Here is a 23,266-nt window from a genome sequence, read left to right as displayed (position 1 = left end):
TTCATGGCAAAGAAGGACTATGCAATTCATCTGATCACTCTTCATAACATTCTGGAGTAGATGCAAATTGCTATTATAAAAACTTAAGCAGCAACTTTTCCAATTTCCAATATTTATGTAATTCTCAAAACTTTTGGCCACGACTGTAGATTCTGGTAGGGCAACCTTCCCAGTGTGGAAACCGAACGTGAGACCTGTGACTAGGAATTCCACAAAACCTGGGTCGTGATGGTAGCGCAAGAACCGTTGCAAGCAACCTACGTTAACGACACACATGTAACTTTTATCCGATTTTAATGAACAGACTGATTTAGGATGGGCTCTGAAGTAGTTAGAACAAACATGCAGCAAACGACACTGACTATAGTTACAGGATGAGTAATTGAAATTGTTGCATATCTGCGACCTACCGAGAAGTTTGATGGGTCTACCTAACTTATCTACAATACCAGAGGATTTCTGCGGTTCAGAGGGCCCGGCAACCGGGACTTTGGTACTGAACTCAGCACCGGGAGCGGCCTTATGACACCATACTGTGGAATGATAAATGGATTGGCACAGGGAGCATGATGGGGCCCTCAGCCCGGCAAAATCCCTGCAAAATATCTCGGTGTCAATGTTGGCCCAGTTCGTAACGAACTGGAACAGACTGAGAGCAGATGCTGCTTAGCTGAGAACGAACAGTGGTAGTCATGGAAGGAACTACCCCCGTACTTGTGTCCCAGTTCGGTTACTCTAAACAAATACAGATCTAGCTCTTCCCTCCGGTCAGGACGCACTGAGCAGATCACGTCTCTGTACAAACTGAAGGCAAGAACAAACTCTGGTATGGTGAGTTTGCGATCCAGCCTGTGGTCCGGCCTCTTAGGACCACCGACACATCACCACAAGCAATGACCTTACTATCTGAAAGATCCCGGGTAGCGATAAGTAAGGATTCAAGGTTAACACCCCTACCTTCCAGGATGTCTTTCTTTATATTGGCAGGAATGAAGTGTGCCGGGGTGATATGGGCACTGCTACTGTCACACCTGGGCCCCCCGCTGCAGATGTGGAAGGGATGGCTACATCGGTAGTAAGTGGAGTATGAGCGGTACCGCGGGACTCAACAGCTTCCAGTCTGGTTTGGATATCCAAGACGGACGAAGTCAGGTTGTTCAGCATGACATGAATTTGTGCGAGGGAAGTCTGTACTGTGGTCATGGAGACCTCTTCCTGACCTTGAGGGCATGAGTTAGCGATGAGCAGACGATATTGTTCGGCTTTTCTGGCAGTAGCGGGAAACAAGATACCCCTTTTTGATAGTTCCGACATTAACTTGGGGATGGTCCAGCTGTGCAGAGATGGAATACTGCCCCCTTCTGACATCCCGGCGGCGTTCTCGTCGACCGAAGCCTCCACTATGTCTGATGCGTGTGACATTTTTCCTGCGGGTATAGTACGCTACAATGAATCCCGGTAACCAACCCGTCACCAGAACCACGTGGCAACGACACCCGTGCAACATGTGAGAAGGCCCGGAACTATGCAAACTGTGTTGGATATATATGAGGGATGAGTGACACGGCGCGAGGCAGGGGTGAGTGAGTGCGGGAGCGGGCATAACTACAAAGAACTTGTGCTGCAGCTTGCAACCCTACCTCGCTAGCGGCACGGCGGCCCGTGCCATACATTACAGGTGTGAGATGCGTGAATTGATTAGGGATCGCGCTGACCCCTGCTCCCTACGATTCATGCCGCGTGGGAGCCGAAGCTGCCGGGCAGAACGCTCCGGTGCGGTGTAGCTCCCCCTTACCTAGGGAGCCAGCACCGCGACCGGACTTACGACATCGGAGCTGCGATACGAGGCAGCCACTTACCTGTTCTTGGTGCTGTAGCGCTTCCCCACACAGAAACGACGCCAATGCTGAAATGACGTTCGTTGAGGGAGGGGAGATTCTGCCATGATATAGGCAGCGGTGCCCCTCCCACAAATACAGGCCAATGAATCGGCCTTAAAACATATTCCTTGTTTTATGTGAGTAAGGGTGCTTGGAGAAGGTGGGGGGGATGGTAAAGAGAAATTCTGCACCAAGTGTAGGTGATGTGGGCGGCGCAATATGTGTGTGGGTGTGACTTGAGGGTGGGCGGGACACAGGGGCCCCATAATCTCCTATTGCCCGGGGGCCCCATGAGTTGTCAGTCCGCCCCTGTCACCAGTTCGTGCCACGTGTCCAGCTTGGACACCCAGTAGTTGTAAGGCACAGAGGGATCACTGAGGACGCTGACACGGTCTGCTACGTACTCCTTCACCATCTTCCAAAACTTTTCCCTCCTTGTGACACTAGGCCGCGCATCAGGGTGTTGGCGGGGGGTCATGAAACTGTCCCAGGCCTTGGAGGGTGTTGTCCTGCCTCTGTTGTAACTGCTGTGTGTTCCCCTCGTCTCCCCTTTTTGGTTGCCAAAGGAACTACGGACTCTGCCGCCAGCGTTGTCAGCTGGAAATTTTTGAGGCAATTTTTCCACAAGGACCTTCTGGTATTGCACCGTTTTGCTCGTCCTCTCCACCAGAGGAATGAGATATGAGACGTTCTCTTTGTAGCGGGGGTCGAGAAGGGTGAACAACCAGTAATCCGTGTTGTCTAAAATGCGTATAACGCGCGGGTCGCGGGAACGGCAGCCTAACATGAAGTCAGCCATATGTGCCAGAGTACCAACAGGCAAGACTTCGCTGTCATTATCAGGAGGATGACTCTCATTCCCCACATCTTCTTCCTCCTCTTCTGCCCACCCACACAGAACACATGGAATTAAACTTCCATGGGTACTACCCTCTGTAGTGGAGGCAACCATCTCCTGCTCCTCTTCCTCTTCATTGTCCAATTTGCGCTGAGAAGGCGGACGGAGGGTGGTCTGGCTATCACCCTGTGTAATGTCCTCCCCCATTTCCACCTCTTCCACATGCAAAGCCTCGGCCTTAATTGCGAGCAGCGAGCGTCTGAGTAGACACAGCAGTGGGATGGTTACGCTGATAATAGCGTTATTGCCGCTCACCATCTGTGTGGATTCCTCAAAGTTTCTTAAATCCTCACAGAGGTCAGACATCCATGTCCACTCCTCGCTTGTGAAGAGCGGAAGCTGACTGGAAAGGCGACGACCATGTTGTAGCTGGTATTCAACCATTGCCCTCTGCTGCTCACAAAGCCTGGCCAACATGTGGAACGTGGAGTTCCAGAGCGTGCTCATGGCGCACAACAGCCGGTGAGCTGGCAATTTCCAGCGCTGCTGCAGCGTTGACAGTCCGGCTGAAGCTGTCGATGACTTGCGGAAATGGGCACACACACGGCGCGCCTTCACCAGTAGCTCAGGCAACATTGGGGTAGATTTTGAGAAACCGCTGAACCACTAAGTTGAAGACATGGGCTAGGCATGGGATGTGTGTGAGCTTGCCGAGCTCCAAAGCCGCCACCAAGTTACGGCCATTGTCAGACACAACCATGCCTGGTTGTAGGTTGAGTGGAGAGAGCCACAGCTCAGTTTGGACTCTTATCCCCTGCCATAGCTCTGCGGCGGTGTGCTGTTTGTCCCCTAAGCAGATCAGCTTCAGCACGGCCTGTTGCCGCTTCCCCACTGCAGTCCTACACTGCTTCCAGCTACCGACTGATGGCTGACTGGTGCTGCACGCGGATAATTCGGAGGTGGAAGTGGAGGCGGAGGAGGAGAAGTGGGGGTTGGATCCACTAACGTAGGTGCTGGCAGAAACCCTGATCAACGTAGGGCCCGCAATGGCGTCGGTAGCACCTGTGCCATCCCAGGGTACGACTCGCTCTCGGCTTCCACAACATTCACCCAGTGTGTGTTCAGAGAAATATAGCGTCTCTGGCCGAATGCACTTCTCCATGTGTCTGTGGTTAAGTGGACCTTCCCAGTAAATGTGTTGGTCAGGGCACGGGTGGTGTTACGGAACACATGTTTGAGTAGACACTAGAACCAGGTTAGGGCACGGGTGATGTTACGGGACACATGTTTGAGTAGACACTAGAACCAGGTTAGGGCACGGGTGATGTTACGGGACACATGTTTGAGTAGACACTAGAACCAGGTTAGGGCACGGGTGATGTTACGGGACACATGTTTGAGTAGACACTAGAACCAGGTTAGGGCACGGGTGATGTTACGGGACACATGTTTGAGTAGACACTAGAACCAGGTTAGGGCACGGGTGATGTTACGGGACACATGTTTGAGTAGACACTAGAACCAGGTTAGGGCACGGGTGATGTTACGGAACACATGTTTGAGTAGACACTAGAACCAGGTTAGGGCACGGGTGATGTTACGGGACACATGTTTGAGTAGACACTAGAACCAGGTTAGGGCACGGGTGATGTTACGGGACACATGTTTGAGTAGACACTAGAACCAGGTTAGGGCACGGGTGATGTTACGGGACACATGTTTGAGTAGACACTAGAACCAGGTTAGGGCACGGGTGATGTTACGGGACACATGTTTGAGTAGACACTAGAACCAGGTTAGGGCACGGGTGATGTTACGGGACACATGTTTGAGTAGACACTAGAACCAGGTTAGGGCACGGGTGATGTTACGGGACACATGTTTGAGTAGACACTAGAACCAGGTTAGGGCACGGGTGATGTTACGGAACACATGTTTGAGTAGACACTAGAACCAGGTTAGGGCACGGGTGATGTTACGGGACACATGTTTGAGTAGACACTAGAACCAGGTTAGGGCACGGGTGATGTTACGGGACACATGTTTGAGTAGACACTAGAACCAGGTTAGGGCACGGGTGATGTTACGGGACACATGTTAGTGTAAGGTGGGAACGGCACACCTTGAAAAATAGTGGCGGCTGGGGACTGCGTAGCGCGGGATGGCCGGAGACATCAGGCTGCGGAAGGCTTCAGTGTCCACAAGTCTAAATGGCAAAATTTTCAGGGTCAGTAATTTGGAAAGTTGTGCATTTAGTGCTATGGCCTATGGGTGGGTGGCTGGGTATTTGCACTTGCGTTCAAAGGCCTGGGGTAAGGACATTTGGACGCTGCGCTAGGACACGGAAGCGGATGTGGTCGCTGATGGTGCTTGTGAAGGTGCAGGGCGGGAGGCATCCGGGCCTGCACCTTCGACAGGGGATTGGCCAGCACGTACCATAGGGGAAGAGGAGGCAGTGGTGTGACCCGCAGACACAGATTGTGGACCCAGGCGTTCGTCCCACTTATTACGGTGCTTTGATGCCATGTGGCGGATCTTGCTGTTGGTGGTGAGGTTGCTAGTGTTCACGTCCCGGCTCATTTTGTTGTGGCACGGGGTGCAAACTACTATTCCTCAAAAAAGCGCCATACTGCAGAACACCTACCCCTTGGCAAGGTATATTTATGCATGGGGGTGCTCCATGGAACAGCTGCGGGCCTGTTTGGCCCGCCTTCTCCCTTTTGCCACCCCACTGCCTCTTTCAGCCTGTTGCGGTGCTGCAGATCCTTCCCCCTTTGTACTGCTGTCCTCGCTCGGCTTTCCACCTTCCCAGATTGGGTCAGTGACTTCATCGTCCACCACATCCTTTTCCACTTCCTCACACTGATCATCCTCTTGATTTGTTGACCTAACCACAACCTCAGTGATTGATAACTGTGTCTCATCCTCTTCATCAACCTCTTGAGACACTAATTGCTGTGGACTTATTGGCAACTGTGTCTCATCATCATCATCCACCTCGTTAAACACTAATTGCCGTTCCACATTCTTGTGACTGTGGATGTGGATGCTCAAGAGGTTGGGATTCAGGGCACAAGATCTGTCCCTCTTCAATCGTGCTTGGCAAGAGGGCCAAATCAAGGAATGGCGATGAAAAGAGGTACTGGGAATATCCGAGTGTGGGATCACTTGTTATACCAGACTCTCCATGGTGGGAGGAAGGAGGATCAAGACTGGATTTGGTGGAAGACAGGGTGGTGCTTAACCGACTGGAAGCATTATCTGCTGCCATCCAACCGACCACCTGGTGGCACTGGTCTGACTTCAAGAGTGGTGTCCTGCGCCGCCCTGCAAACTGAGACATGAAGCTAGGTATCGTGGATGATTGTTTTTCTTGTTCTCTGGCAGCAGGCACAGTTTCACTGCTCCCCAGGGCCTCTGCGTGCACCATCAGCATCACGGCCATTTCCCCATCCCTTACTGCTCGCCTTCTTCATATCAAATGTTATATACAGTTGTGTTCAAAATAATAGCAGTTTGTTTAAAAAAGTTAATAAAGCTCAAAATCCTTCTAATAGCTTTTATTTCCATCCACACAGATGCATTGGGAACACTACACCTTCTATTCCAAATCAAAACATGAAGAAAAATATATTAAATTTGTGTTGTTCCTCTAAAAATTTAAGAAAAGTGAATATTAGACTGTTCAATAAAATAGCAGTGTTTGTCTTCTTCTTTACAATCTCAGACATTGACTCTATAAACTGAGAAATGTCTGTAGATTTTCTTCCCTCTGAATCCCGTCACTAATACTCAGTTGTATACCCGCTGTCTCTGAGACCTGCTGGACGTCTGTGCTGCTCGGAGTCACCACCTTCGGGCCCCTGTGACCAGGTATTCCAGCCCAGGAGGATCCGACCACATTCCACAGTTCTTCTCTATTTCTTGGTTTTTCCTCAGAAACTGCATTTTTGATGTCACCCACAAGTTTTCTATTGGATTAAGATCCGGGGATTGGGCCGGCGGCTCCATAACGTCAGTCTTGTTGGTCTGGAGCCGAGATGTTGCCCGTTTACTGGTGTGTTTGGGGTCGTTGTCTTGTTAGAACACCCATTTCCAGGGCATTTCCTCTTCAGCATAAGGCAGCATGACCTCTTCCAGTATTCTGATGGATTCAGACTGATCCATGATCCCTGGTCTGCGATAAATAGGCCCAACACCGTAGTCTGAGACACATCCCCATATCATGATGCTTGTCCACCATGCTTCACTGTCTTCACAGTGTACTGGGGCTGAATTCAGTGTTTGGGGGTCGTCTGACAAACTGTCTCCGGCCACTAGACCCAGAAAGAACCATCTTACTTCCATCAGTCCACAGAAGGTCTCTTCAGGCCGGTCAATGTGCTCTTTGGCAGATTGTAAGCTCTTCAGCACACGTCTTGTTTCCAGCAGTGGGACTTTGCGGGGGCTTCTTGTAGATCGCTCGGCTTCACATCGGCGTCTTCTCCTTGTAACAGGACTCACAGGGAACTTTACACCTTCTTCATCTTCCTGGAGCTGATTGTTGGCCGAGTCCTCGCCATTTTGGTCATTCTTCTATCCATTCCAATGGTAGTTTGTCGCTTTCTTCCACGTCTTTCAGGTTTTGGTCGCCATTTTAAAGCATTTGCGATCATTTTAGCTGAGCAGCCGATCATTTTCTGCACTTCTTTATGTTTTCCCCCTCCAATCATCTTTTTAATCAAGGTACGCTGTTCTTCTCAACAATGTCTGGAACGACCCATTTTCCTCAGAATTTCAGAGATAAATGCGCTGTAACCGGCAGGTACGACATCTGCTGCCTTCCTGCCTTAACTAAGGGCAATAATTGCCACCTCTTTTTCAAAGAATGAATGACCTCACTCATTGAACTCCACGCTGCTATTATTTTGAACATGCCCCTTTCAATAAGTGATTGAATTACACAGAATCAGCGGCATGCATGTCCTGACTGTTGGGTCTGTTGGGTTTCTATTACTCGACTACACCTGATAGAAAATTATCTGCCATGTAGAAATATCATTTCTACCAAAAACAGTGATTGATCAGGTTAGTGATGTCTGACTGCTATTATTTTGAACACAACTGTATGCTTGAAAGTCTGTCACACGTACAGTAGCGTAGGATTTGGATGTGTATGCACAAAAAAATTTAAAAAGGTATTTGGGATGTGGAAACGTCACACAGGAGATATCCCACAGATAATGTCAATGCTGTCACCAGCGGCTAATAAAAAATTACAGGGAATGTCACAGGTATTTGGGATGAGGAAACGTCATACAGGAGAGGTACCACCGGTAATGTCACTGTCTGCAGCGTCTACGACAAAAGTACACTGTATGTTACAGACAATTTTTTTCAGCACACACGTTACACTGCAGATGTGGCCCTGGTAATGTAACTGTCAGAAGCGGACACCGTCTATGGAAAAAGTGCACTGGATGTCAGATATTTTTTGGATGCGCACACTTTACACTACTGTCCATAGTCCCCAAATACTGGACTATGGCGCGGACACATGTCTAATACTCTGCAGACTCTTTGAATAATATGAATACTCTAGGCTCCAGTCATCTGGCAGGAACTCATTGTAAAATCACCATTACAATACACTAGGAAAAAGCGCTGAGTATTAGTTGTGCGATTTCACAATAACAACCCTGAATTACTGCAGGAGGAGGACAGAGGAGACTGGAGGAGGACACAGGGGCCTGGAGGAGAACAGAGGGGCCTGGAGGAAGACAGAGGTTCCTGGAGGAGGACAGAGGGGCCTGGAGGAGGACAGAGGGGCCTGGAGGAAGGACAGAGGAGACTGGAGGGAGGCCAGAAGGGTCTGGAGGAGAACAGAGGAGTCTGGTGGAGGACAGAAGGGCCTGGAGGAGGACAGAGGAGTCTGGAGGAGTACAGAGGGGTCTGGTGGAGGACATAAGGGCCTGGAAGAGGACAGAGGGGCCCGGAGGAGGCCAGAGGAGACTGGAGGAGAACAGAGGAGCCTGGAGGAGGACAGAGGGGCCTGGAGGGAGGACAGAGGAGACTGGAGGGAGGTCAGAGGGGTCTGGAGGAGTATAGAGGATACTGGAGGAGAACAGAGGAGCCTGGAGGAGGACAGAGGGGCCCGGAGGAGGCCAGAGGAGACTGGAGGAGAACAGAGGAGCCTGGAGGAGGACAGAGGGGCCTGGAGGGAGGACAGAGGAGACTGGAGGGAGGCCAGAGGGGTCTGGTGGAGGACAGAAGGGCCTGGAGGAGGACAGAAGGGCCTGGAGGAGGACAGAGGGGCCTAGAGGAGGACAGAGGAGACTGGAGGAGGACACAGGGGCCTGGAGGAGAACAGAGGGGCCTGGAGGAAGACAGAGGTTCCTGGAGGAGGACAGAGGGGCCTGGAGGAGGACAGAGGGGCCTGGAGGAGGACAGAGGGGCCTGGAGGAAGGACAGAGGAGACTGGAGGGAGGCCAGAAGGGTCTGGAGGAGAACAGAGGAGTCTGGTGGGGGACAGAAGGGCCTGGAGGAGGACAGAGGAGTCTGGAGGAGTACAGAGGGGTCTGGTGGAGGACATAAGGGCCTGGAAGAGGACAGAGGGGCCCGGAGGAGGCCAGAGGAGACTGGAGGAGAACAGAGGAGCCTGGAGGAGGACAGAGGGGCCTGGAGGAGGACAGAGGAGTCTGGAGGAGTACAGAGGGGTCTGGTGGAGGACATAAGGGCCTGGAAGAGGACAGAGGGGCCCGGAGGAGGCCAGAGGAGACTGGAGGAGAACAGAGGAGCCTGGAGGAGGACAGAGGGGCCTGGAGGAGGACAGAGGGGCCTGGAGGGAGGACAGAGGAGACTGGAGGGAGGCCAGAGGGGTCTGGTGGAGGACAGAAGGGCCTGGAGGAGGACAGAAGGGCCTGGAGGAGGACAGAGGGGCCTAGAGGAGGACAGAGGGGTCTGGTGGAGGACAGAAAGGCCTGGAGGAGGACAGAGGGGTCTGGAGGAGGACAGAGGGGCCCGGAGGAGGCCAGAGGAGACTGGAGGAGAACAGAGGAGCCTGGAGGAGGACAGAGGAGACTGGAGGGAGGCCAGAGGGGTGTGGAGGAGTACAGAGGGGTCTGGTGGAGGACAGAAGGGCCTGGAGGAGGACAGAGGGGCCTGGAGGAGGACAGAGGGGCCCGGAGGAGGCCAGAGGAGACTGGAGGAGAACAGAGGAGCTTGGAGGGAGGCCAGAGGAGTACAGAGGCTTCTGGAGGAGTACAGAGGGGTCTGGAGGAGTACAGAGGGGTCTGGAGGAGTACAGAGGGGCCTGGAAAAGGACAGAGGTGCATGGAGGAAGGACAGAGGGGTCTGGATGAGACCAGAGGTATCTGAATGCAGGACAGAGGACTCTGGAGGAGAACAGAGGAGCCTGGAGGAGGACAGAAGTTCCTGGAGGAGGACAGAGTTTCCTGGAGGAGGACAGGGGTGCCTGGAGGAAGGACAGAGGGGTCTGGATGAGGACAGAGGTGCCTGGATGGAGGACAGAGGGGCCTGGAGGAGGAAAGAGGTGCCTGGAGGGAGGACAGAGGGGCCTGGAGGGAGGACAGAGGGGCCTGGAGGGAGGACAGAGGTTCCTGGAGGAGGACAGAGGTTCCTGGAGGAGGACAGAGGGGCCTGGAGGGAGAACACAGGGGCCTGGAAGGAGGACAGAGGAGCCTGGAGGAGGACAGGGTTGCCCGGAAGGAGGACAGAGGGGTCTGGATGCGGACAGAGGTATCTGAAGGCAGGACAGAGGTGCCTGGAGGAGGACAGAGGGGCCTGGGGGAAGACAGAGGAGCCTGGAGGGAGTACAGAGGACAGTGAAGGAGAACAAAGGACACTGGAGGAGGAAAGAGGTGCCTGGAGGGAGGACAGATGGGTCTGGATGAGGACAGAGGTGCCTGGACAGAGGACACAGGGGCCTGGAGGGAAGTCAGAGGAGCCTGGAAGAGGACAGAGGTTCCTGGAGGAGGACAGAGGTGCCTGGAGGGAGGACAGAGGTTCCTGGAGGAGGACAGAGGGGCCTGGAGGGAGGACAGAGGTTCCTGGAGGAGGACAGAGGGGCCTGGAGGGAGGACAGAGGGGCCTAGAGGGAGAACACAGGCGCCTGGAAGGAGGACAGAGGAGCCTGGAGGGAGGACAGAGGAGCCTGGAGGGAGGACAGAGGGGCCTAGAGGGAGGACAGAGGGGCCTAGAGGGAGAACACAGGCGCCTGGAAGGAGGACAGAGGAGCCTGGAGGGAGGACAGAGGAGCCTGGAGGAGGACAGAGGTGCCCGGAAGGAGGACAAAGGGGTCTGGATGAGGACAGAGGTATCTGAAGGCAGGACAGAGGTGCCTGGAGGGAGGACAGAGGTATCTGAATGCAGGACAGAGGGGCCTAGGGGAGGACAGAGGGGCCTGGGGGAGGACAGTGGAGTCTGCAGGAGGACAGAGTGGTCTGGAGGGGGGACAGAGGGGCATTGAGGGAGGATAGAGGAGACTGGAGGAGAACAGAGGAGCCTACAGGGAGGACAGAGGGGTCTGGAGGGGGACAGAGGGGTCTGGAGGGAGGACAGAGGAGTCTGGAGAGAACAGAGAGGTCTGGAGGGGGGGGCAGAGGGGTCTGGAGGGGGGACAGAGGGGTCTGGAGGGAGGACAGTGGGGTCTGGAGAGGACAGAGGGGTCTGGATAGGACAGAGGGGTCTGGAGGGAAGACTGAGGGGTCTTGTCATGCCCTGCTCAGTTTATGTGCGGAGGTCTGCCAGGTTAGCAGCACGTGTGTAGTTTATTGTTTGTTTTGAGTTTGGAGTTGAGCTATATCCACCTCCCTTAAGGTGCACTGGGTGGGGTCGTTTTTGTGAGTTTAAATTACGCCCCTTCCCAGTGTCCTGTGCGGGTTATAGCTTCTATCTTGCTCTGAGGATAGGAGGATTTGCTGTTTCTGCTCTGCTACACGATAAGTTGGTTTTGGTTTCCTTTTTGTTTTCTGTCTAGGCTGTTAGAGAGACACCTGCCTCCTCCAGGTTCTGAGGAAGCAGGCTGCCTCTTTCCCCCTTTCCACCATCTCAGGGACTTTAGGGAATCTTCAGCCTTAGGCACGGGGGCACGTTGATTCCCATCTTTAGGGTCTGAACATGGGCACAGAAGTCCAGGGAGAGCTGTGTCACGAGGGTGTCAAGAGCCACGTCTGACTCCATTATACCCGGCAGGGCCGGCGTCAGAACCCGGCAAACCCGGGCAAGTGCCGGGGCCCACTGTAAGTTAGGGGGCCCACTCGTCTCTGCGGCGGCGGCCCCTTTAAAATGTTTGCATACAGGTTCATTCATGCTGCGCAGCGCCCGCCGCCCGGCCCCTCTCTCACGTGATCTTCTGACTCCAGGCAGTTTCATCCTCTGAGTCTGACTGTAAGCTCGCCCCCAGCCAGCAGCAGGACTCGTCTCGGCGCAGCTGCAGAAGACAGGACTCATAGCCGAGCCCAGAGCTGGAAACCTGGCGCCCAGAGGAAAGCAGACAAAGCTGAATGCTGCTGCTGGATCTCGTTTTATATTTAGAATTCAGGTGAACTAGTAAGTTACTAGTAGTCACAGAAAGACCAGTTCTTGTAGACTTGGTACGTTTATGGGGGCTATATACCTGAACGAAACAGGGTTTTTAATTGTATGATTTTATTGATAACGATAGTCAAAGTCATACTGATGAAAATAAGCTACATAGCACCAGCTAAAGGAGAAAGGTTCCTGGGCATAGGAGCTTACACTCTAGTTACAGTAGCAGACAGCTTCCACAGATTTTGGTGATTGGCTCTAAAAGCTAGGTTGTGTTCAGACATGGCAGCTCTGCTATTCTATATGTTGGGATTACTTACCGCAGGAATGATTCCTAGTCTATAGGATGGAGGAGTAAAGCAATATCAGAGCAGTTTACTTCACGCCCTCCCACGGTCCACCCTACACAAGAAAACATCTTCTCTAGTTCTAATGAGAATAGGAACCTGATGCATGGTCAGCACCTTACAATAGTGATGACTGTGGTGCTGCAGGATTAACCCTGTGCGGCAATAATAATCAGTTTGGACCTTTTTATGGCACGGACACACAGAGGGGTCACCATAATGTGGCTGCAACTGCGCCCATATAAAGTTTTACAGCAAATCACCAAAGATTTCAAGCTGATTGTTAATTGCTGCACAGGTGAATAGCAGTTTTGCCCACAAATTACGCACATATTTGAAAACTGCATGCCAGTGCATTTCAAGGGTGCCCAGTGGCCATTGCCGGCATCAGCACCTGGAATACCCGGGCAAGTGCAGGGGCCCACTGCTTCTGGGGGGGGGGGGGGGCACTGACATAGCTATAGGGGGTCTCAGCTGTCGCAGTTGCAAACGTCCCCCTAAGCCAGGGGGACCCACAGGGCCCCCCTTGCAAATGGCGCTGTATTTTTTTGCTTTATAAGACGGAGTGCATCTTATAAAGCAAATACTAGTGAGCGCCCAGCCCCCCCCCCTTTGCCAATGTCGCTGTATTTTTTGCTGTATAAGACGGAGTGCGTCTTATAAAGCGAATACTAGTGAGCGCCCCCCCCTTTGCCAATAACGCTGTATTTTTTGCTTGATAAGACTGAGTGCGTCTTATAAAGCGAATACTAGTGAGCGCCCCCCCCCCCCTTGCAAATGGCGCTGTATTTTTTGCTTTATAAGACGGAGTGCGTCTTATAAAGCGAATACTAGTGAGCGCTTTCATATGTTAGTTTTTGTATTGGTGCACATTATAGGGGTATTTTTTGTGTTTGCTCACATAAGGAGGGTATTTTTTCTGTACTGGCGCACATGCCCTGTCTGTTGTATCCGACAACATCTATAATAAATGCAGTTCCATTGCCTCGTATGTCGTGCCAAATGCCATAAGGGGGCCCACTGAGACTTTATCGCCCAAGGGCCCAAATGAGCCTGGAGCCGGCCCTGATACCCGGGGTCAGGAAGTCGCAGCGGGTGGCTGCGCGTTCTATGTCTAAAGATCGCGCTGCTTCTTAATGATAGCTTTCTGGGTTTGCTTTGCAACCTTTTTGGCTCACTCAGGGATCCGTAGCTCCTTCTCCTCAGCTGTTCCTTGTCCAGCACTCCCAAACCTCCTTATATTCCCCTCTCACACTTCTCTGGTTGCCAGATATAGAGCTTCCTGCCTGGACATCTATTCTGACCCTCTGGAGCTGTGTTGCTGCGTTCTCTGGTAGTTGGTCCAGAACGTTACAGGTAGAGGAGTATTGCTCTGAATTCCGTAGGTGGGCTACAGATACCCAGTGGAACGACCCGGCTCTCAGGAGTCAGTTCTGCTCTGGGTTATTCCCTTGATGCGGTTATGTCCCTTTCTATCAGAATAGATAGACGTCTTAGAAACAGATTGAAAGATCCTGAGCAATTGGTAACCCCTCCCAAGCAGCAGTTAGTCTGTACGGACTTAGACAAGCCTATGCAGCTAGGAGGAACTACTCGTCAGGTCCGTCCTCCTGAGGCTCGCCGTAGGCGTGGGGTTTGTTTTTTCTGTGGGGGGAGGGGTAATTTCATTAATGTCTGTCCTTCCATACTCAAAAACAAAAGACCGTCGGAACTACTAACCCCGGGCTGTGCGGAGGATGTCAGCAGGGGGGTATACGTTTCCTCCATACGAACATCGCAATTTGTGTTGCCAGCGGTCATTGTTTTTGCTGATAAGATGGAGACTATTTCTTTCTTTCTAGACAGTGGAGCAGGAGTAAATTTGATAGATGCCCATTTTGCCCGCACTATGGGTTTGTCTCTCTGTACGCTACAGAGACCCATTCCCATATTCGCTATTGATTCTGCTCCTCTGTCTCAGAGAAACCTCACTCACATTGTCCATAACTTACACCTTCGGGTAGGGGACCACCATAACGAGATGCTTTCATGTTATGTTCTGGAGGGGCTTCCCACTCCGGTAGTGCTGGGTCTTCCCTGGTTGGTAGCGCACAATCCAGTGGTGGATTGGCAGGCCAGGGAGTTATTGGAGTGGAGTGAGCATTGCAGAGAAAATTGCTTAAATAGCAATTGCTCAGTCGCCTCCAAAAGAAAGATGGAGGCCTGCGTCCTTGCCTAGATTTTCGCGAATTAAACCGGATAACCATCCGAGACCCATACCCTCTTCCTCTCATTCCTGACCTGTTTAATCAGATTGCGGGTGCTCGGTGGTTCTCCAAACTTGATCTTAGGGGGGCCTACAATCTGATTCGTATCAAGGAAGGGGATGAGTGTAAGACAGCTTTTAACACCCCTGAGGGGCATTATGAAAATCTAGTTATGCCTTTCGGTCTGACCAATGCCCCTGCTGTCTTCCAACATTTTTAGTCATCTTATCGGCAGGTTTGTGGTGATATACCTAGATGATATCTTAATTTACTTGTCTGATCTGAAGACACATGAGGTGCATGTCAGACAAGTACTGCAGGTCCTACGGACGAATAAATTATATGCTAAAATTGAAAAGTGTGTCTTCGCCGTTCAGGAAATACAGTTCCTAGGTTATTTATTATCTGCTTCAGGTTTCCGTATGGATCCTAGGAGGGTCCAGGCAATTCTAGATTGGGATCTTCCTGAGAACCTCAAAGCACTACAACGGTTCTTGGGCTTCGCAAATTTCTATAGAAAATTCATTAAAAACTATTCAGTGATTGTCAAACCCCTTACTGACATGACTAGGAAGGGGACTGATTTTTCTAAATGGTCTGACGCCGCCAAAAGGCCATTTTCCTCTCTAAAAGAGAAGTTTACCTCAGCACCTGTACTAGTCCAACCTGATGTCTCTCAGCCTTTTATTGTTGAAGTAGATGCGTCAGAGGTGGGAGTGGGGGCTGTATTGTCTCAGGGTCCGTCTCCTGGCAAATGGCGTCCTTGTGCTTTCTTTTCTAAAAAACTATCTGCAGCAGAGAAGAACTACGATATTGGCAATAGGGAACTATTAGCTATTAAACTTGCGTTTGAGGAGTGGCGTCATTTTTTAGAGGGGGCAGTCCACCCCGTCACTGTGATTACGGACCACAAAAATCTTCTGTACCTCGAATCAGCTAAGCGTCTCACCCCTAGACAGGCTAGGTGGTCGCTATTTTTTACCAGGTTTAACTTTGTGATTACCTATCGTCCTGGGGCAAAGAACACCAAGGCTGATGCACTATCTCGTTGTTTCCCTGGAGGGGGTAATGTGAGTGATCCGGTGCCCATTCTTCAAAGAGGAGTGGTTGTTTCTGTGGTACACTCTGTTCTGGAGGAGAATGTGTTAGAGGCCCAGGGGGACACCCCGGTCTCTTGCCCCTCAGAGAAATTGTTGGTACCGTTGAACTTACGTTTCGAATTATTAAAGGAACATCATAATTCGGCACTTGCTGGGCACCCGGGTAGTAAAGCAACCTTGGAACTATTGTCTCGTCGTTTTTGGTGGCCAAGGTTGCGTCAGGATGTATTGGATTTTGTGTCTTCTTGTTCTACCTGTGCGCGCGCAAAAGTTTCACATACACGTCCTGCAGGGTCTCTATTACCACTCGTCATTCCCAATAGACCGTGGACACATCTGTCAATGGATTTTATCACTGACTTACCTTTGTCTGCGGGTAAAACAGTTATCTTGGTAGTAGTGGACAGGTTTAGCAAAATGGTACACTTCATTGCGTTACCCGCACTACCTAATGCTAAGACTCTTGCTCAGGTATTCATCAGTGAAATCGTGAAGCTTCACGGGGTCCCTTCCGATGTTGTTTTGGATCGGGGAACCCAGTTTATTTCTAAATTTTGGAAAGCTTTTTGTTCTCGTTTGGGGGTACACTTGTCCTTTTCCTCTGCTTTCCATCCTCAGTCGAATGGACAGACTGAGCGTACCAACCAAAACCTTGAGACATATCTAAGATGTTTTGTGTCTGAAAACCAAGAGTTGTGTCATCATATTTACCGTTAGCCGAGTTTGCCATAAATAATCGTCGTCAGGAATCCACCGGCAAGTCACCATTTCTTGGTGCATATGGTTTTCATCCCCAATTCTGTACTTTCAAAGAGGGGGGGTCTTCTGGGGTTCCCGAAGAGGAACGGTTTTCGTCATCTCTTTCATCGGTATGGCAGAAGGTGCAAGCTAACTTGAAAAATATGGGAGGTAAATACAAATGCATGGCTGATAAGAGACGGTCGCCAGGTCCGGACCTAGGAGTGAATGACTATGTGTGGTTGTCTACTAGGAATATTAAGTTAAAGGTTCCCTCTTGGAAACTGGGTCCTAGGTTCATTGGTCCTTACCAAATTGTAGCCATCATCAACCCCGTGGCTTTTCGCCTGGAGTTACCTCAAACTCTTAAAATCCATAATGTTTTCCATAAGTCGTTACTCAAAAAGTATGTTCCACCTCTAGAACCATCACCGCTGCCACCCCCTCCTGTTATTGTGGATGGTAATCTAGAATTTCAGATATCCAAAATGGTTAATTCTCGTCGGGTCCGCCGCTCTCTTCAATATCTGGTGCCTTGGAGGGGTTACGGTCCCGAGGAAAGAACGTGGGTCCCAGCGTCTGAGGTAAACGCCGACAGGCTAGTTCGGGTTTTTCATGCCTCCCATCCTGAGAGACCTAGTACTGAGTGTCCGGAGGCCCCTCGTAGAGAGGGGGGTACTGTCACGAGGGTGTCAAGAGCCACATCTGACTCCGTTATACCCGGGGTCAGGAGGTCGCAGCGGGTGGCTGTGCGCTCTATGTCTAAAGATAGCGCTGTTACTTAATGGTAGCTTTCTGTGTTTGCCTTGCAACCCTTTTTGTCTCACTCAGGGATCCGTAGCTCCTTCTCCTCAGCTGTTCCTTGTCCAGCACTCCCAACCTCCTTATATTCCCCTCTCCCACTTCTCTGGTTGCCAGATATAGAGCTTCCTGCCTGGACTTCTATACTGACCTTCTGGAGCTGAGTAGCTGAGATCCCTGGTTGTCGTACCAGAGCGTTACCCTCCGTATCCCTGTTGGGCCTTGGTGGTCCGCTGTTGTCGCCCACCTGGGTGTATGTGTTTGTCTGTATTGTCTGTCCTCTCCCTGGTGTTTCCCTCTTAGTGTCAGTGGTGCGGACTAGCGATCCCACCGGCCCGTTCACTACGTAGGGCTCATCTTAGGGAAAGCCAGGGTTTAGGCACGCGATCGGCGTACGGGTGAGGAACCCGTCTAGGGACGTCAGGGCAGTCAGGTGCCAGCCGCAAGGTGAGTTAGGGGTCACCACCTTTCCCTCTCCCTTGGACAGGGCCTTCCTTTTCCCTCCCTTTGCGTCACGTATGTGATCGGCACGCCGGTCGTGATAAGCTGGTAGGGATTTGTCAGGAGGTGACCTCTATCCCCAGCTTCTGGCCTAATAGAATAATAAGCAGCACTACAACTCCCCACATGGAGAAAAGGCCATTAAAAAGGGTAATGGTGCTCGCAGATGGGGATCCTGGCCATGGGTCCCAGCGTAACGTAAATAAAATAAAGAAATCCGCAGCACTCTTCCGGTGGTGAAAAAATCCGGTCTTTAATAAACCAGCAGCAAGATGCTGGTTTATTAAAGACCGGATTTTTTCACCACCGGAAGAGTGCTGCAGCTTCTGGCCTAGACGCTTGTTTTGTGGTTTTCTGTGTGTTTATTGTATCTTGTATCCTACCCAGCGTGAAGGTCTGTAGAGGACAGAGGAGCCTGGAGGGAGGACAGAGGTTCCTGGATTAAAACAGAATTATCTGGAGGGAGGACAGAGGTGCCTGGAGGGAGGACAGAGAAGCATGAAAGAGGACAGAGGCGCCTGGGGTAGGACAGAGAAGCCTGGAGGGAAAAGAGGTTCCTGGAGGAGGACAGAGGAGCCTGGAGGAGGACAGAGAAGCCTGGAGGGAGAAGAGAGGTTCCTGGAGGAGGACAGAGGAGCCTGGAGGGAGAAGAGAGGTTCCTGGAGGAGGACAGAGGAGCCTGGAGGGAGAAGAGAGGTTCCTGGAGGAGGACAGAGGAGCCTGGAGGGAGAAGAGAGGTTCCTGGAGGAGGACAGAGGAGCCTGGAGGGAGAAGAGAGGTTCCTGGAGGAGGACAGAGGAGCCTGGAGGGAGAAGAGAGGTTCCTGGAGGAGGACAGAGGAGCCTGGAGGGAGAAGAGAGGTTCCTGGAGGAGGACAGAGGAGCCTGGAGGGAGAAGAGAGGTTCCTGGAGGAGGACAGAGGAGCCTGGAGGGAGAAGAGAGGTTCCTGGAGGAGGACAGAAGAGCCTGGAGGGAGAAGAGAGGTTCCTGGAGGAGGACAGAGGAGCCTGGAGGGAGAAGAGAGGTTCCTGGAGGAGGACAGAGGAGCCTGGAGGGAGAAGAGAGGTTCCTGGAGGAGGACAGAGGAGCCTGGAGGGAGAAGAGAGGTTCCTGGAGGAGGACAGAGGAGCCTGGAGGGAGAAGAGAGGTTCCTGGAGGAGGACAGAGGAGCCTGGAGGGAGAAGAGAGGTTCCTGGAGGAGGACAGAGGAGCCTGGAGGGAGAAGAGAGGTTCCTGGAGGAGGACAGAGGAGCCTGGAGGGAGAAGAGAGGTTCCTGGAGGAGGACAGAAGAGCCTGGAGGGAGAAGAGAGGTTCCTGGAGGAGGACAGAGGAGCCTGGAGGGAGAAGAGAGGTTCCTGGAGGAGGACAGAGGAGCCTGGAGGGAGAAGAGAGGTTCCTGGAGGAGGACAGAGGAGCCTGGAGGGAGAAGAGAGGTTCCTGGAGGAGGACAGAGGAGCCTGGAGGGAGAAGAGAGGTTCCTGAAGGAGGACAGAGGAGCCTGGAGGGAGAAGAGAGGTTCCTGGAGGAGGACAGAGGAGCCTGGAGGGAGAAGAGAGGTTCCTGGAGGGAGGACAGAGGAGCCTGGAGGGAGAAGAGAGGTTCCTGGAGGAGGACAGAGGAGCCTGGAGGGAGAAGAGAGGTTCCTGGAGGAGGACAGAGGAGCCTGGAGGGAGGACAGAGGAGCCTGGAAGGAGGACAGAGGAGCCTGGAGGGAGAAGAGAGGTTCCTGGAGGAGGACAGAGGAGCCTGGAGGGAGAAGAGAGGGTCCGGGAGGGAGGACAGAGGAGCCTGGAGGGAGAAGAGAGGTTCCTGGAGGAGGACAGAGGAGCCTGGAGGGAGAAGAGAGGTTCCTGGAGGAGGACAGAGGAGCCTGGAGGGAGGACAGAGGAGCCTGGAGGGAGAAGAGAGGTTCCTGGAGGAGGACAGATGAGCCTGGAGGGAGAAGAGGGGTTCCTGGAGGAGGACAGAGGAGCCTGGAGGGAGAAGAGAGGTTCCTGGAGGCGGACAGAGGAGCCTGGAGGGAGAAGAGAGGTTCCTGGAGGAGGACAGAGGAGCCTGGAGGGAGAAGAGGGGTTCCTGGAGGAGGACAGAGGAGCCTGGAGGGAGAAGAGAGGTTCCTGGAGGAGGACAGAGGAGCCTGGAGGAGAAGAGAGGTTCCTGGAGGAGGACAGAGGTGCCTGGAGGGAGGACAGAGGTGCCTGGAGGGAGGACAGAGAAGCATGAAAGAGGACAGAGGCGCCTGAGGTAGGACAGAGGAGCCTGGAGGGAGAAGAGAGGTTGCTGGAGGAGGACAGAGGCGCCTGAAGGGGGAAGAGAGGTTGCTGGAGGAGGACAGAGGTGCCTGGAGGGAGGACAGAGGTGCCTGGAGGGAGGACAGAGGTGCCTGGAGGGAGGACAGAGAAGCATGAAAGAGAACAGAGGTGCCTGAGGTAGGACAGATGTGCCTGGAGGGAGAAGAGAGGTTCCTGGAGGAGGACAGAGGAGCCTGGAGGAGAAGAGAGGTTCCTGGAGGAGGACAGAGAAGCCTGGAGGGAGAAGAGAGGTTCCTGGAGGGAGGACAGAGGAGCCTGGAGGGAGAAGAGAGGTTCCTGGAGGAGGACAGAGGAGCCTGGAGGGAGAAGAGAGGTTCCTGGAGGAGAGAGGAGCCTGGAGGGAGGACAGAGGAGCCTGGAGGGAGAAGAGAGGTTCCTGGAGGAGGACAGAGGAGCCTGGAGGAGAAGAGAGGTTCCTGGAGGAGGACAGAGGAGCCTGGAGGGAGAAGAGAGGTTCCTGGAGGAGGGCAGAGGAGCCTGGAGGGAGAAGAGAGGTTCCTGGAGGAGGACAGAGGAGCCTGGAGGAAGGAGAGAGGAGCCTGGAGGGAGAAGAGAGAGCCTGGAGGAGGACAGAGGAGCCTGGAGGGAGAAGAGAGGTTCCTGGAGGAGGACAGAGGAGCATGGAGGGAGAAGAGAGGCTCTGGAGGAGGACAGAGGAAGAGAAAGAGGTTCCTGGAGGAGGACAGAGGAGCCTGGAGGGAGAAGAGAGGTTCCTGGAGGAGGACAGAGGAGCCTGGAGGGAGAAGAGAGGTTCCTGGAGGAGGACAGAGGAGCCTGGAGGGAGAAGAGAGGTTCCTGGAGGAGGACAGAGGTGCCTGGAGGGAGGACAGAGACCTGAGAGGACAGAGGCCCTGAGGAGGACAGAGGAGCCTGGAGGGAGAAGAGAGGTTCCTGGAGGAGGACAGAGGAGCCTGAGGGAAGAGAGGGGAGGAGGCAGAGGTGCCTGGAGGGAGGACAGAGGTGCCTGGAGGGAGAAGAGGTGCCTGGAGGAGGACAGAGAGCATGAGAGAAAGAGGTTCCTGGAGGAGGACAGAGGAGCCTGGAGGGAGAAGAGAGGTTCCTGGAGGAGGACAGAGGAGCCTGGAGGAGAAGAGGGTCTGGAGAGGACACAGGGCCTGGAGGAAGTCAGAGGAGCCTGGAAGAGGACAGGTTCCTGGAGGAGGACAGAGGAGCCTGGAGGGAGACAGAGGGCCTGGAGGAGGACAGAGGTGCCTGAAGGGAGGTTAGAGGAGCCTGAAGGGAGGTTAGAGGAGCCTGGAGGAGGACAGAGGGGCCTGGAGGAGGACAGAAGAGCCATAAGGCAGACACAGGATCCTTGAGGAGGGCAGAGGTGCCTGGACAGAGGACAGAGGGGTCTGGAGGGAGGACAGATGAGCCTTGAGGAAGACAGAGGAGCCTGGAGGGAGGACAGAGGGGTCTGGAGGGAGGACAGAGGGGTCTGGAGGGAGGACGGAGGGGTCTGGAGGAGGACAGAGGAGTCTGGAGGGAGGACAGAGGGGTCTGAAGGGAGGACAGAGGGGTCTGGAGGGAGGACAGAGGGGTCTGGAGGGAGGACAGAGGGGTCTGGAGGGAGGACGGAGGGGTCTGGAGGGAGGACAGAGGGGTCTGGAGGAGGACAGAGGGGTCTGGAGGGAGGACAGATGAGCCTTGAGGAAGACAGAGGAGCCTGGAGGGAGGCCAGAGGGGTCTGGAGGGAGGACAGAGGGGTCTGGAGGGAGGACGGAGGGGTCTGGAGGAGGACAGAGGAGTCTGGAGGGAGGACAGAGGGGTCTGAAGGGAGGACAGAGGGGTCTGGAGGGAGGACAGAGGGGTCTGGAGGGAGGACAGAGGGGTCTGGAGGGAGGACGGAGGGGTCTGGAGGAGGACAGAGGAGTCTGGAGGGAGGACAGATGGGTCTGGAGGGAGGACAGAGGAGTCTGGAGGGAGGACAGATGGGTCTGGGGGAGGACAGAGGGGTCTGTAGGGAGGACAGAGGGGTCTGGAGGGAGGACAGAGGGGTCTGAAGGGAGGACAGAGGGGTCTGGAAGAGGACGGAGGGGTCTGGAGGAGGACGGAGGGGTCTGGAGGAGGACGGAGGGGTCTGGATGGGGACGGAGGGGTCTGGATGGGGACAGAGGGGTCTGGATGGGGACAGAGGTGTCTGGATGGGGACAGAGGTGTCTGGATGGGGACAGAGGGGTCTGGATGGGGACAGAGGGGTCTGGATGGGGACAGAGGGGTCTGGAGGAGGACAATGGGGTCTGGAGGGAGGACAGAGGGGTCTGGGGGAGGACAGAGGGGTCTGGAGGGAGGACAGAGGGGTCTGGAGGGAGGACAGAGGGGTCTGGAGGAGGACAGAGGGGTCTGGAGGAGGACACAGGGGTCTGGAGGGAGGACAGAGGGGTCTGGAGGGAGGACAGAGGGGTCTGGAGGGAGGACAGAGGAGTCTGGAGGAGGACAGAGGGGTCTGGAGGGAGGACAGAGGAGTTGGACAGGGACTCTGATACAACAATCTGATGATAATGTACTTACTCTGATTATCTCAGTGAATGGAAACATTGATTACTTGCACCCAGAGACTACAAACCCATGTGACCTAATCCTACTGGCAGCAGAGGGTTTGCTACACTTGTATCCAGTCTACATTATTGTATCCACATATCTCTCCCCTCAGCTGTTAGATACAATGTATCAGCGCAATGTGTGAGTCTGGACATTGTAACAAACCCTCAGCTATGAGAATTATTGCATCTTTACTGGTCTTCAGCCTCTGAAAGTGATGTTCCCAGTCAATGACAGCAAGCAGAGGCACAAAGCCTATTGGAAAGCCGCAGAGTTCTAAGGATGAGCGAATCAACTTTGGATAAAATATCTGAATTAGATTTGCATAAAACGTTGTTAGAATATTGCACGGAGCGCGCGCCTCATCCAACCTTTAGTGATTGGGGATTTTCTTCTCATTTCCTGACCGGAGCCTCCGAGGCGTCAGAAATGG

General features: G+C 53.3%; 1 protein-coding gene and 1 long non-coding RNA gene across 4 annotated transcripts in view; one reads left to right on the top strand and one right to left on the bottom strand.

The window, feature by feature from the left end:
- Positions 1–23,266, bottom strand: part of LOC120986703 (phospholipid scramblase 3-like) — a 270,830-nt gene that overhangs the window by 231,129 nt on the left and 16,435 nt on the right. The window lies entirely within an intron of this gene.
- LOC120986706 lies at positions 10,126–21,645 on the top strand. The gene is made up of 4 exons (XR_005775760.1): positions 10,126–10,332; positions 10,578–10,721; positions 10,930–11,032; positions 21,623–21,645. It is a non-coding gene; the product is annotated as an uncharacterized LOC120986706 (long non-coding RNA).

Source organism: Bufo bufo, chromosome 1, assembly GCF_905171765.1.
Source record: "Bufo bufo chromosome 1, aBufBuf1.1, whole genome shotgun sequence".
Classification (NCBI taxonomy): Eukaryota; Metazoa; Chordata; class Amphibia; order Anura; family Bufonidae; genus Bufo; species Bufo bufo.
This window is presented reverse-complemented; position numbering and strand designations above follow the sequence as displayed.